The sequence below is a fragment of the Gopherus evgoodei genome, chromosome 3 (assembly GCF_007399415.2).
Source record: "Gopherus evgoodei ecotype Sinaloan lineage chromosome 3, rGopEvg1_v1.p, whole genome shotgun sequence".
NCBI classification, from domain to species: Eukaryota; Metazoa; Chordata; order Testudines; family Testudinidae; genus Gopherus; species Gopherus evgoodei.
The window spans coordinates 189,057,007-189,070,784 of NC_044324.1; the positions used below are offsets into that span (position 1 = coordinate 189,057,007).

The 13,778-nt window shown below is 40.6% G+C and overlaps 1 protein-coding gene across 2 annotated transcripts in view; it reads left to right on the forward strand.

Annotated features, from left to right (window-relative positions):
• The window catches only part of PRKCE (protein kinase C epsilon), a 495,965-nt gene that overhangs the window by 436,428 nt on the left and 45,759 nt on the right, over positions 1–13,778 (forward strand). The window lies entirely within an intron of this gene.

The following is a 13,778-nucleotide window of genomic DNA, read 5'->3' on the forward strand; positions in this document are numbered from 1 at the left end:
CCACTCCTGGGTCCCTTGTGCTGCCTGGAGATTTAAATGTCTCATCACACATTAGTTATCTGAATGTTATGGGAGACAATGAATATGCTTGAAGAACTGAGGTTTCAGATAATTATGCCAATAGTGTTAATAGATTTGAGAAGACAGAATCCTCTTTCAGATTATGACATCTCAGACAACTGAGGTTCTGGTGATCAAGGGATGTACTGTACACTTGCTAACGTTTAGATGCAGCACCAAATAAAATGACAGAAAATTGTGAGTTTGTATCAGGCACCAGACAGGCCCATTAAGCCTTGATTCAGAAAAAACATCCATATTCCAGTAAGCATGTAAGAATGGAGGAATCAGGTTTGTTCACTAAGAAAAATAATTCCAGCTTGCTACATAGTTCAGATTGTTAATGCTGTGTGATAATGGGATAAAGAACTCTCATGCTTCCAAATGCAAACTCTGGCAGCTTAGAATTGTTCCATTGCCTCGTCATGGCTTGGAAGGGGATGTTTCCTTCCCTTCTGCCTCCTGTGACTCCCTCCCTGAACATCCTGACCATTCAATCTTTGCAGTGGAGGCCAGGTTTTCCCATAGAAGAAAACAATGTCAATGAATATTATCTCAGGTACACTGTTCAAGGGGTTTATTATAAACAACAGCAGCAAAACAGAAGTTAAAAATTATGAAAGACCTCAGGGTTCTTTTATATAGCCTGCTTTTCTGACCAGTTCAGAACAATTAAAGAGTAAATATATACAATGCTGCTCCCTTTCTTTACATTACTGCCAGCATTTTACTCTAGCTTGGACATTCTTTACGCACTTATAATAAGTTATGATCCTTTATTTAACTCCCAACTTTGCATTTAATTCAAAAAACAAAACAAACAAACAAACGAAAAACAACTGATCCTTGCCTCCAATGCAATGATTAGCCTCTAAAATAAATGCCTCTCTGGGCTCCTGGAATCTTTTGAATCCAGTGCCACCCACACTGAAAATTATAAGCTTTTTGGTTTTTTCTTCATTTTGAAGTTAGAGTAAAAACAGCTGCTGTAGATATATATGCTTCTAAAATGATTGTTTGCTTAAACCAGTACATGACCGTGTTTCTTAGCTACTTGATTTTGTTGTTCAAATGTAGATTTATATACACGAGCTCCTGTTTACCCTGATTCAAAGACTATAGTATGTGGTATTTGGCAGACGTTCTGATGTTACTGGTAGAAACCCATTTTGGTTATTTAAATGCATCTGCTTTGCCTAGTGGAAATATAATTATCTGTGTTAGCTAAATAAATATGTGTGAGACATTCTGGTGGCTATACAAATGAGGTTCTTATAACACTGGCTGCTGGCTAATGTCAGGTTATAATCATCCAATCCTGTATGATCATCTCAACTCTTATTAGAACTGAGGGCACTCAGCACCTTACAGGAAGGGCCCTTTGCAGATCTGTATGAGTATGAGTGGGCACTGTACAAATTCTCATCCTCTCCATTGGTGGCCTACAGTCTGCATGGAGTCTGTCCATGCATCTCTGTTCTGACCTGCACCAGCCTTGCTATTATAGTCCTGGATCTCTCTCGAACAGATCCTTCAATCATGCTAGCTTGCGTGGTTATTTGTGATGCTGGCAAGTGTTCATAAATCAAAGCCAAGGCCCAAATTATTCTATTTAATGCTTCCTGAAAAAAGAGTGTTGAAAAAGAGCATATTTTCGGTGGTCAATTGCTGAAGTCAACTGAACTGTGTCTGTACAGTAGATTTTGGCACACTAACCAGGAAAAAGAGAGCTTAATATATTTCTACTGCATTCAGGTGACTTGGGCATTTTCCTGGCATGACTGGTTGGGCTGTTTGCAATCCTCTCATGTTGTGGGGTCTCATTTTGCCAGACACAGATGACTTTTCTTAGTCCCTGAGAATAAAATGCAAAAGGAGAAAGAAGAAATCTAACAGACTGTTGTCACTGAGCTACCCCCACACTATATCATTTGGGAGGTTCAGATTTAGGGGAAGACAGTTGGCATTTACACTGGGAAACAAAAGACAGAATGAGTCGTTCTGTGCAGACAGTTACTCTGAATTGCAGAGATTGATGGCTATTTACTCACTATCCAAATTAACAAAATAGTTGGCTGTTTCTTGGAGCAGTTCTTAGCACTGTCAAAACTGCTACTCCCTTTCTATGCCTGTTTAAAAAAAATCAATCCAGCCAGATGCAGAATATCTCCAACTCCCACTGAAGTTGAAGGGAGTTGAGGAAGCTCAGTATTTTTTAAAGAGCTTCCTTAAACTCTGTGCTAAGTATAATTAAAACTATACTCAAATAAAATAGTTCTTTTCAGCATCCTCTGTTATTGAGGTGAACACGTTTAGTTAACACAGACACCAGAATAATATCACAGTAACATTTTTCATGGCTGCACAATCAGAAGTTACTGCTCTAATTTATATTGCACAGCAGAGGGTACTGCACATTTAAACAGAAGTGGTTTTGGAGCAGTGTAGTTAGGAGAGAGAGAATTTGGTTCTGTAAGCAATTTATATGGTAAATCTGTACAAACTAGTCCATTGGCTTGGTTGGGATCACTTTACACTGTCACACAGGAGACCTTGGATAAGAAGTGATGTAGGCCACATCGCCCACCCCTCAAGCAGGACTTAGGTTATCACAAAAGTGGGGGAAGCCACAGTATGTACAGCTCTTCTGCAGCCATAATTGGTTGCATATCAGCTTTTCTGTCTCCCAAGGAACATATGGAAAGAGCACCATATGTTCACTCAAGTCATGTACAAATGTAGTGGTAGTGTGAAATAGGTATAGAGTAATAAGAGGGAAGAAATTAGGCTGGAGTGTCATGATGGATAACAGAGCCTTGCAGTTGTCCTGCTAACACACACACACACACATATATATATACACACCACCCACATGCAGGCACATGCATGTACATGCACATTTTTCATACACTTAAGGGAAACATTCCTAAAGAAAATACTATCCTCAGCTAATCAAAACAAAGAAGAATATATTATACTACTTTTCTAAGGAATGAGAAAACATGCCACTTTTTCTAGTGGGGGTGGTCTGTCTTCTGAATTCTTGTCCTCATAGAATGCTCTTTACTTGCTTTCAGTTTCTTCATTGACCCCAGTGTGGTGTAAAGATATGCTTCCTGACCATTCTTTTCTGTTGTACTCACTTTGTTTCTTCATCTTTTCTATGTGTGACAAGGTGAAGTGCCTCAGCCTGCCAGCTCTCACCATATGTCCGTTTAGTCATTAGATTCCCCCCCCCCGAGTTGCATAACTATTTGTTTTTTAAAATGTGGTAACTGTAAATGAACCAAATACTCCTCAATCGTTTCAGAGGGTCTTGCAGCCTTGATAGATTTTCATTTGACTGTTCTAGCTATGAATTTTGGCATTTTTTAACCTCAACTTGTCTCCTTGATTCCTACATGTTTGGCTATAGGAATTGTGCTGCTATTGTTTTAAAGTCTTTTTCAAATTTCTCCTAATTTAATTTAACTCCAGTATATTTTTTGCTTATGTTAAGAATAATTTTAAAGTCTATTAACATATGGGTTCTCAACTGGCAATTAAGGGTTGCAAGCGCTCCACCTGTCTTTTTGACTAGACGAAGGGGTCCCAAAACTTCTTTCTGTGAGGGCCAAGTGAGAGGAAGATCTGTGTGACCTGAAAAATTGGAGTAATAGAAACGGGAGGGAATTTAATAATGCAACATGCAAGGTCATGTACTTAAGAACTAACAACAAGAGTTTTTTTTCTGTAAGCTGAGGACTTATCAGTTAGAAGCAACAGCAGAAGAGAAAGACCTGGGTGTATTGGTTGATCACAGGATGACTATGAGACGCCAATGTGATGTGGCCATGAAAAATGGCTAATGCAATCCGGGGATGCATCAGGAAAGTATTTCACTGCTCTACAGCCAAAATGCTTCTAAAATAAATGTAGTCCAACTTTAATAATTTTGGGTCACTGAGAATGAACATGATGCTTAAAATTGTTGATTGGCTCTAGTTTTCAAGATATGCTATTGGGCCAGTATATACCACCCTTGACTTGGGAATGGTGAAGGATAAGTGAGTTATAAAGGGAAGGGATCTCAATTTAAACCAGAAATGACTAAAATACATCTTTGACTGGATCTATGAATAAATCTATGACTGGGTTTGGACAGTACTTGCTTTTTAGGCAAAACAATGAATGATGCAATCTGAAGCTGGTATTGCATCATACATGATATTAATTGCATCATGTTATTCCTAGAAGTCATGGATGATGCAATCATAACGAAGCTTACATCACTCTGCTGAACAAATTGCCCTATATCAGCTCTAGAAATCATACAGTGTCGTGCTCTTTTATTTGTCAGTGTTTGATTTTGCAAAGGGACACATTTATGTTTAGCCAAAGTGAGCAGAGATGCCTTGTACTTGTGTGAACAGTGCAGATAACTTCTGCTATGTTTGTGGTGAAGTGACTTTTGCATCACAAAAGTGCAGTATAACCACTATGGTTAAGAAAGCCTATCACCTTTATTTTGGCTGCAAAATTGGAGATCAGGACAAGAGGTGGGCCCCACACATATGCTGCAACACTTGTGCAACAAATCTTGGCCAGTGGTTGAACAGAAAAAGGAAATCTATGCCTTTTGCAGTGCCAATGATTTGGAAAGAGCCAACAGATCATACTAGCAATTGTTACTTCTGCATGGTGCCTCCAGTTGGGAAAGGTGTGTCAAAGAAGAAAAAGTGGACTGTGCATTATCCAAACATTCCATCAGCTATACACCCAGTACCCCACGGAGAAGGACTGCCGGTTCCTGATGCACCAGAATCATTCTCACTTGAGTCAGAAAAGGAAGAGGAAGAGGATGAAACTTCTGGTCCTGAACCATCAATGTCACAGGACCCACATTTTCTCCCATCCTCCTCCTCTGAACCACACCTCATAACACAAGGTGAACTGAATGACCTTGTCAGGGATTTGGAACTACCCAAAAGTAAGGCAGAGCTGTTGGGCTCCAGACTACAGCAGTGGAATCTCCTGGCAGGCTATCAGGGCAAATGGAGCCCATCAATGCTTGCAGACTATTGCTGGACAGTGACAAGAGATGCTCCATTTAATGAATACAAAAGACAAGCCAAGAAGCGCCGAGTAGACACTGAATAGGACTAAACTATGTACATAATAGTTTTTTGCCTTTTGTTTCATAATAAATTTTATTTATATAAGCCTTTTGCTGATTTTTAAAGTGTTCCATAAACAGGACAGGTGAAATATTATCATGTAAAGCAACCATAAACACATGAAAAGACCTAGGTTTACAATTTATGATTAAAACTCTACTATCTACACAATATACATAGACATAAAATGTAAAAACTTAAATATCTTAGAAACAGTAGCCAATCAGTTGTTTTAATTGTCATATTTGAATTCAGCACGTCAAAATACATAATAAATATCACATTTTATCTCTGAAGCAGATGACTTCTCAAAAATTGTAGACCGGTGTTTCCAGCAGAGACAGGGAAGTGTTAGTACCATTATACAAAGCACTGGTGAGACCTCATCTGGAGCACTGTGTGCAATTATGGTCTCTGTCAAAGTCAGACTCACGACTCACAATTTGTCAGACCATTCTGTTTTATTAGCACAGCGCTCTGCTAACACACTCAGATAATGTGAGTGCTTTCCAAGACCCACACTACCTTATTTTATACAGATAAAAAGAGCGCAAACTTAACAAGAGGACAAAGAAAGCAGAACGGACAAGTTTACCTGAGGCTAGACTTACATAGTTAATTTCCTTATAAACTTTTACCAATCTCCGGTTAATATTTCACCATTAGCTTAAGTGGCCTCATTGTTTATGCCTTAATGTTTCTTTTCCTGACACCTGTATTTCAACATTTCTTATTTCTGCTTAAAGGTACATACAGTATTTCTTTAATCCATTCTATTTTTACAATATAATTCATTCTACTTTCACATCTCCCATGTTTAAGAAAGATTCAGTCAAACTGGCACAGGTGCAGAGAAGGGCTACTAGGGTGATCAGAGGAATGGAAAACCCACCTTATGAGAGGAGACTCGAAGAGCTTGGCTTGTTTAGCTTAACCAAAAGTGGGCTGAGGGGAGATATGATTCCTCCCTATAAATACATCAGAGGGACAAATACCACGGAAGGGGAGGAGTTATTTAAGTTAAGCGCTAATGTGACAAAAGAATAAATGGATATAAACTGGCCACCAATAAGTTTAGGCTTAATATTAGACAAAGGTTTCTAAAAGCCAGAGGAGTGAAGTCTGGAACAGCCTTCCAAGGGGAATAATGTGGGGCAAAAAATCTAACTTGAGCTTGAAAAATTTATGGAGTAGATGGTATGAGGAGACTGCCTACACTGGCATGGAGCTGATCTGTGACTGCTAGTAGCAAATACCTCTAATGACCAGTGACAGGACACTAGATGGGGAGGGCTCTCAATTACCATGAGGAATTCTTTCCTAGGTGTCTGGATACTGATTCTTCCCCACGTGCTCAGGTCTAACTGATTGCCATATTTGGGATCGGCAAGGAATTTCCCCTCGGATCAGAATGACAGAAATCCTGTGGGTTTTTCACATTCCTTTGCAACACAGGGCACGTGTCACTTGCATAGTGCAAATGGTGGATTCTCTGTAACTTGAAGTTTTTAAATCATGATTTGAGGACTTCAGTAACTCAGCCAGAGGTTCTGGGTCTATTATAGGAGTGGGTGGGCAAAGTTCTATGCCCTGCAGTGTGCAGGAGATTAGACTAGATGATCATGATGGTACCCTCTGGCCTTAAAGTCGATGAGGGTCACAGTTTGGAAAAGGTTCAGAATGTAGCGTTTGCAGGATTTCAGATGATACCTAAAGGTGTGACTTCTACTATCATGCAAGTAGTGAACCTGGAAGCCTATGGACCTGTACTGACAGTAAGCACGAGAGGAAAGGCCTAAGTATAGCTTGACATAAATAAATGACAAACAGACCTCAGCTCACAACTGTGAAGTATAAATAAGTGCAGTAAGATGAGGTAAGAAACAACAAATATGAATTACTGATATTTTAGGGATTTTTAATGAATATATGTCACAAGTCACAAGCATTAACTGCAGTAATGCCATAGCAACTATTGTTGTAAATGATAATAAGTATGAAGTAAATGATTGATTAACCTATAGGAATTGGGGCCCCCAACATAAGTTCGTTGTGGAAGTTAAGATAAGAAGAAAAGGGGTGTCTATGCATTATGACGAAGTGGGTATTCACCCACGAAAGCTCATGCTCCAAAATGTCTGTTAGGGCTGGTCCACACTACGGGGGGGAAATCGATCTTAGATACGCAACTTCAGCTACGTGAATAATGTAGCTGAAGTCGAATATCTAAGATTGGATTACTCACCCGTCCACACCGCGCGGGATCGATGTTCGTGGCTCTCCCTGTCGATTCCAGAACTCCGTTGGGGTTGATGGAATTCCGGAATCGATATAAGCGCGCTCGGGGATCGATATATCGCGTCTAGATTAGACGCGATATATCGATCCCCGAGCAATCGATTTTAACCCGCCGATATGGTGGGTAGTCTGGACGTAGCCTTAGTCTATAAGGTGCCACAGGATTCTTTGCTGCTTTTACAGATCCAGACTAACATGGCTATCCCCCTGATACTATGCATTATAATATGCATAGGCTAAAATGGGCACTAACATAACATGGTATAAGAGAGAGTGGCACCTGGAACATAACTGGGAAGATCAGGATGACTAGATAGTAGAAACTAGGATGTCACACACTCTCCTGTCAATGGATTTCCCCACAAGGGACCATGAGTAAACAAGTTCTTTTTTTTTTTTTTACCATCCTTTATATGATTATAATAGGTGTTGAATTCTTGGCTAACCAAAGATTTTTTATTCCTCATGTGTGTCTCAGGGATCCTCCATTTAATGATAACTGACACACTTTAGCCTTTCTAGAGGTGAACCCTAATCAAGTAAATATTAACCGTTTATATTAAGAAGGCTACAAGAATCACTGCATTAATATGTGATGATCGTTTGCAAGTTGATTTAAACTTTTGTGATGTAAATGGCATCATCCACTTTTGATGTATTCAGAATTTTCCTGTCAATTAATTATCTTACAGTCTGTATCCAGCTTTCCCATTACAAATGTCTGTCTACCCATAAGCAAATAAAACTAGTGACTGCACCACTATGCCTCTCCACCACATGGTGGTCTGGTGCTATTGTGTTTTATTGTTCTCTAGGATTGTTTTTAGGTTAGAAGATCCTTGGGGTGGTGATTATGTATTCATCTATTTTCTAGTCATTGCCAAGCATGCTGCTGGCCTTTACAAAATGTTAAAGAGTAGATGCTAGCAGCTGCCAGTGTGACCTCTGCCAGCACTGGGAAATCCCCAATTCCAAGATCAGAGAGTTAAGCTAAAAGTTAAGAAGAATCGTTAACTTCCGGGATCAGTCTTACCGCTACAAATTCCAGAGTTTCCAGTTTTCTGAGCTGTCCCTTGAATTTCATCAATCCTGTATCATAATTAGCCACATTATGACCTTCTTTCTGTTCTTAACTTCTGTTTTGATACTAGCTGAATTGGTTCCCAAATTGTGTCAAATGTAATCATGCTATGATTGTTTGATCCTAACAACTCAACTTTCTAATTCAGCTTTTATTATTCCATAGGTTGTGGGGATTTCCAAATTTGGAAGGTTAAAAAACATCTACAATTACAAGCTTTTTTCTGAACCTCCACCTAGAAGAATTAATTTCCTGGCAGCACTGCTTTGGTGCTGTAGTTGACCCGTTTATTAGCTCAACTAGCTCAGCCTGGAACGTAGATGGTTTCACAACTCACATCAGAGTGTTTGCACACAATAGAAATTTCCCATTCTTCAAGAGTCCAGTCTTCTCTTTCTTAGATCTACTAAATGATGTCACAGTCTAGTTTGAACACACACCCTTGTGTGTGTAGCACTTGTGACTCAGATGGAAGCAGTGTCTCATGGAGGGCTTGTGTGGTTTTTGGAGTTAGCTCTTTTGTTTTATTTATCTCATCCCATTGGCAGGGTAGGATTGAGCTGGTTAGTATCTGTCTCCTATCCATGACAATGAGAAATTCTGTAATTGGGGCTTAACCAGGATGGTGAGCGGAAATGGTTGACCCACTAGGCTGAAAAGGTTGGTGTGGGGGGTATTTTTTGTTTTGTTGTTGTTTGTTCCTAGAGGTGGGGCTTTTTTTCCAGTTTGGTACTGGAATGCACTCAGGAGGGTGCTTACATTGGTATTGGGACAGTAGACTTTGCGGCCTATCTTGGAGGACCTTATGTGGATGGTCAGCTGGGGCTCTTTACAGTTGCCAACAGAGTGGAGGAATGCTACCTGAACTAAGAAGAGTTGGTACAAAGGGATTAGCTCACATGATCCCTTTGGTTGTGGTTGGAGGGACACAAGGTGGGGCAGACTTTCATAAAGTGTAGACCAGATTCATGGAATTAAAAATGTTGATTCTTGTGACTTTGCCTTTAATTATTTCTTGCATGGCTGGGTTGTCAGTGGATGACGATGCTTGGTTCATGCTGAAGGAAGGTTGGGGTGATTTGACTACAAATGAGGTCCTCAGTTCTGCAAATGTAACCTTTCGGTGGGCTACAGTTCACTTCATTGCCCTTCTCCAGTACCCCCCCAAAAAACCCAACCCAACTCCCATAGAAAAGTAGCTGGAGACCCAGAATTCGGTCTGTCAGGATTTTCAGCAAGGATTGCACAGGGTCAACCTCCCCACATTCAGTCCCAACAGGAACAAAAGAAATGAATTTAATTTATAACTTTATAAAATCTTATGATAAAGAAACAATAAATAATACAATAGAACCTCAGAGTTATGAACACTTCAGCAATGTAGGTATTTTGTAACTCTGAAATATTCGTAACTCTAACACAACGTTCTGGTTGTTCTTTCAAAAGTTTACAACTGAATATTGACTTAATACAGCTTTGAAACTTTACTGTGCAGAAGAAAAATGTTGTTTCCCTTTATTTTTTTAGTAGTTTATGTTTAACACAGTACTGTGTATGTTTTTTTTGGGGAGGGAGGTTGTGGAGGGAGACTCTGCTCTTGCTGATTGTATACTTCCAGTTCCAAATGAGGTGTGTGGTTGACTGGTCAGTTCATAACTCTGATGTTCTAATGTAATCATTTAATTTTAGAACATAACATGGCTAATTTATAATCCTCATACATTATCTTCACAGTTATACATAAATATAAATAAAGAAAACTAATTAAATATAAACAGGTCAGTCATAAGCAACGTCTTCCCTCCATTTGCTTTTAGGACTCTTCAGCTGGAATCCATGCAGACTCTTCCTCTTCTGAAAGCACTGTTAGCCAGTCAGCTAACCGATTAACCAACTACTCAGTTAAATATATAGATTTTTGTAAAAACCATGATGAGAAAATACAAAAGTGAGAATAGCAAAATATAAATGACTTTTTTCTCATTATCACATTGAGATAGTTGGTGAATCAAACTAGTTGAGACAATTTAACTAAAACAATTTGGCTAAAATCAAACAACATTCAAAGTATACAATTAAAATAGAAGAAATTATTTTTCCCTCCCAATTTCCCCTTTCTATAATTAACATTGGCCATGCTTCCCTGTTGGAGGGTTAACAATGTCATTAACCTGCTGCAAGATGTTTGAGTTAGGGAAAACAGCCTCCTTTCTGTTCCTTTCTCCCAACTCACACAAGGCACATGGCCTTTTGTAAAGCAGTTGCTCTGACTACTTCCCTCATGGAGTCTGACCCCAGCAGCAGGGAATCTTTTGGAGCATATCCAAAACTACCAAACCCGAGTCCAGAAACTTCTGGATGGGGAGTGGTAAATCTGCCTAGCAACAATGACCCAGACACAACTCACTCCTATCCCCACCCTCCCATAGGTCTCTTAAAGAGATATCTCCCTATTAGGCATATATGTTTCGCAAGTACTGCTGAAATGTGGCTGAATGATACTACTAAGTCTGTTTTAGCATAGTTGGCTCCAGCTGAGTATTTGGTACAGTGTGAACATACAGTGGGATTTCGTTCCCTTCCTTGCCTTAGGAAAAACAGCTATTTTTCTTTTCTTTCTTTTTCTTTTTCTTTTTTCTGTCTGTATTTGTTGGCTTGTATTTTTAATGTATGGGAGAGATGTTCAGAACCCAGACAGACACTTCTTTAAGTTTTGTATACATCTAAATGAATAAATAACAATAAAAAGGATAGTATAATGCACCTCTAAGCAGAAACACTTTCTACTTACTTTGTTGTTGTTTTTATCAATTTGTTTCTTTACTTGTTTGCTTTTTCATTCAAGTGTTTTTCTACCCCTCTTGGTCCAACCTAAGGCAGGTGACAGGTAAATTAATGGTACACAGTATCCACTGTATTAAATCATGAGATAATCAACAGTATTTTTAGAAAATGTATAAATACTGTGCAAGACAGGAAAGGTGGATATCCCTTTCTCAACATGTTTTTGACCCCTCCCAATCTAGTAACTGAGAGTTGGGTATTTTTGACATAAACACATTCATGCTAAGAATGATTAGAAACCAGCTGCTAGGATGTGCTGTGCTGCTCTTTAACAATGTATGTGTTATATTCCTGTGAGATTATTTCTGAACTGTTTTTTATGCAAAGAAAATAATGAGGTATTGCAAGGCTGGGAGCTTATCCTCCTCAGTCTTCTCTCTCATTGGAATCAGAACTTTGAACTAAAATTCTAGTGGCGGAACCCAATTCCATATTTTTAAGTGATTTTTTCATGCAAATTATGATAGGATGTCTTCTTTCCTGGATGTATTTGACAACTCTTGCTTTTAACTCCAGCACTGAGGATTCTGTTGTTGGCAGTACTGTGCCTCTCTTAAAATCACAGATTGCAGGACTGAAAAATATGCCAATTTTAGAACCTGCTAAGTGTTACATTTAGCACAATGAACAGAGTGGCTTTAAGAGACACTCTTTGAGTGCTGGAACAATAAAACTGTCCTTATTTGACTCAAAAGTCCTTCATATTACAGTGTGTTCTGTGTGCACGTTCAGCCTAAAAGGATATATAAATATTGCCTTAATGTGTGGAAGATGGATTATTGAACATTGCTATCTAATTTAAGTATATTGGATATATATTATTTATAATTGGTATTTTGAGTTAAATCCATGCCACAGATTGATTATTTATTTATTTATTATTATTAGAATAGGTTTATTCCTGGAGGTTCCCAGGGCACGCCCTGGAGCAGGGGTGAGCAGGCTTTTTGGCCTGAGGGCCACATTTGGGTATGGAAATGGTATGGCGGGCCATGAGTGCTCATGAAATTGGGAGCTGGAATGCAGGTGGGGGTGAAGGCTCTGGCTCAGGGTGCAGGCTCTGGGGTGGGGCTGGGGATGAGGGGTTGGGGGTGCAGGAGGGTGCTCTGGGCTGGGACCGAAGGGTTTGAGCGCAGGGGGTGGGGATCAGGAGTGCAGGTTCCAAGCGGTGCTTGCCTCAAGCAGCAGCATGTCTCCTCTCTGGCTCCTACGCAGAGGCACAGCCAGGCAGCTCTGCACACTGCCCCATCCACAGGTGCTGCCCCTGCAGCTCCCATTGGTCACAGTTCCCGGCCAATGGGAGCTACGAGAGCGGCTCTTCGCATGGGGGCAGCCTGCGAAGCCCCAAGGCTGCCCCTATGTGTAGGAGCCTGAGGGGGACATGCCACTGCTTCCAGGAGCCACGCAGTATGGGGCAAGCCCCGGACCCCACTCCCTGGCTGGAGTGCTGGAGCGGGACAAGCCTTCAACCTCGCTCCCCGGCAGGAACTCGAGGGCCAGATTAAAACGTCTGGAGGGCTGGATGTGGGTCCCGGGCCATAGTTTGCCCACCCCTGCCCTGGAGTGTGTACAGGGGCGAGCCAGTTGGAGGCACCACCAAGCTCAGATCTCAGAACATTGCTAGCCTTTGGCAATGGTAACTTCCTACCAGTTTTCGAGGCCAGATCCCTAACGTGCTCTGACTCTTTGCACCACTCCAGCAGGACAAAGGAAAAGCAAAGCCTGCCTAGCCTGCCTCTGTAGGAGGCGTAGACAGAACCTCTAATTGGGGTCAAGCTGGAATCATAGTTTGGTGTCTTTCTTCTCGCATGGCAAAAGGCTATGTCTGGAGCAACACGGTGAACCCTTGTTGCTAGAATGGCTGCTTCCACTTTTCTTAGCCTCTGTTTACATTAAGGAATTTGTGCTGATGCAATTACATCAGTTTGGTTACACACCAGTGCAGACTCCTAATATAGACAGCCTGCAGTGGTGCAAAACAGGGTTTGTTGTATCTCAGTAACATGCCCAGGTAAGCGTGACTGAGGTAAGCCTCGTTTTGCACTGATACAGCAGATCTACATTAGAGTTTGGCCCCAGTATAACTTAATTATTAGACGTTGTCCATGTGAATCTCTTTTGTGCAGACCGGGCCTTAGGTGTGATGGAATCCAAAGTGGCCTCTGGCCAGGTCTAGGTTTGGGAATTATACAGGGGCAAGTCTTCTCACACTCATCCTTGATACTGTGCTGAGTACGGCTGGGTTGGGCTTGAGGCTTGTACTTTTATGCACCTGACAAAAGTTTAAAGGCCTAATCCTGCAAAGTGCTTGGTACCCTCAGTTTTCTTGTTACACCAAA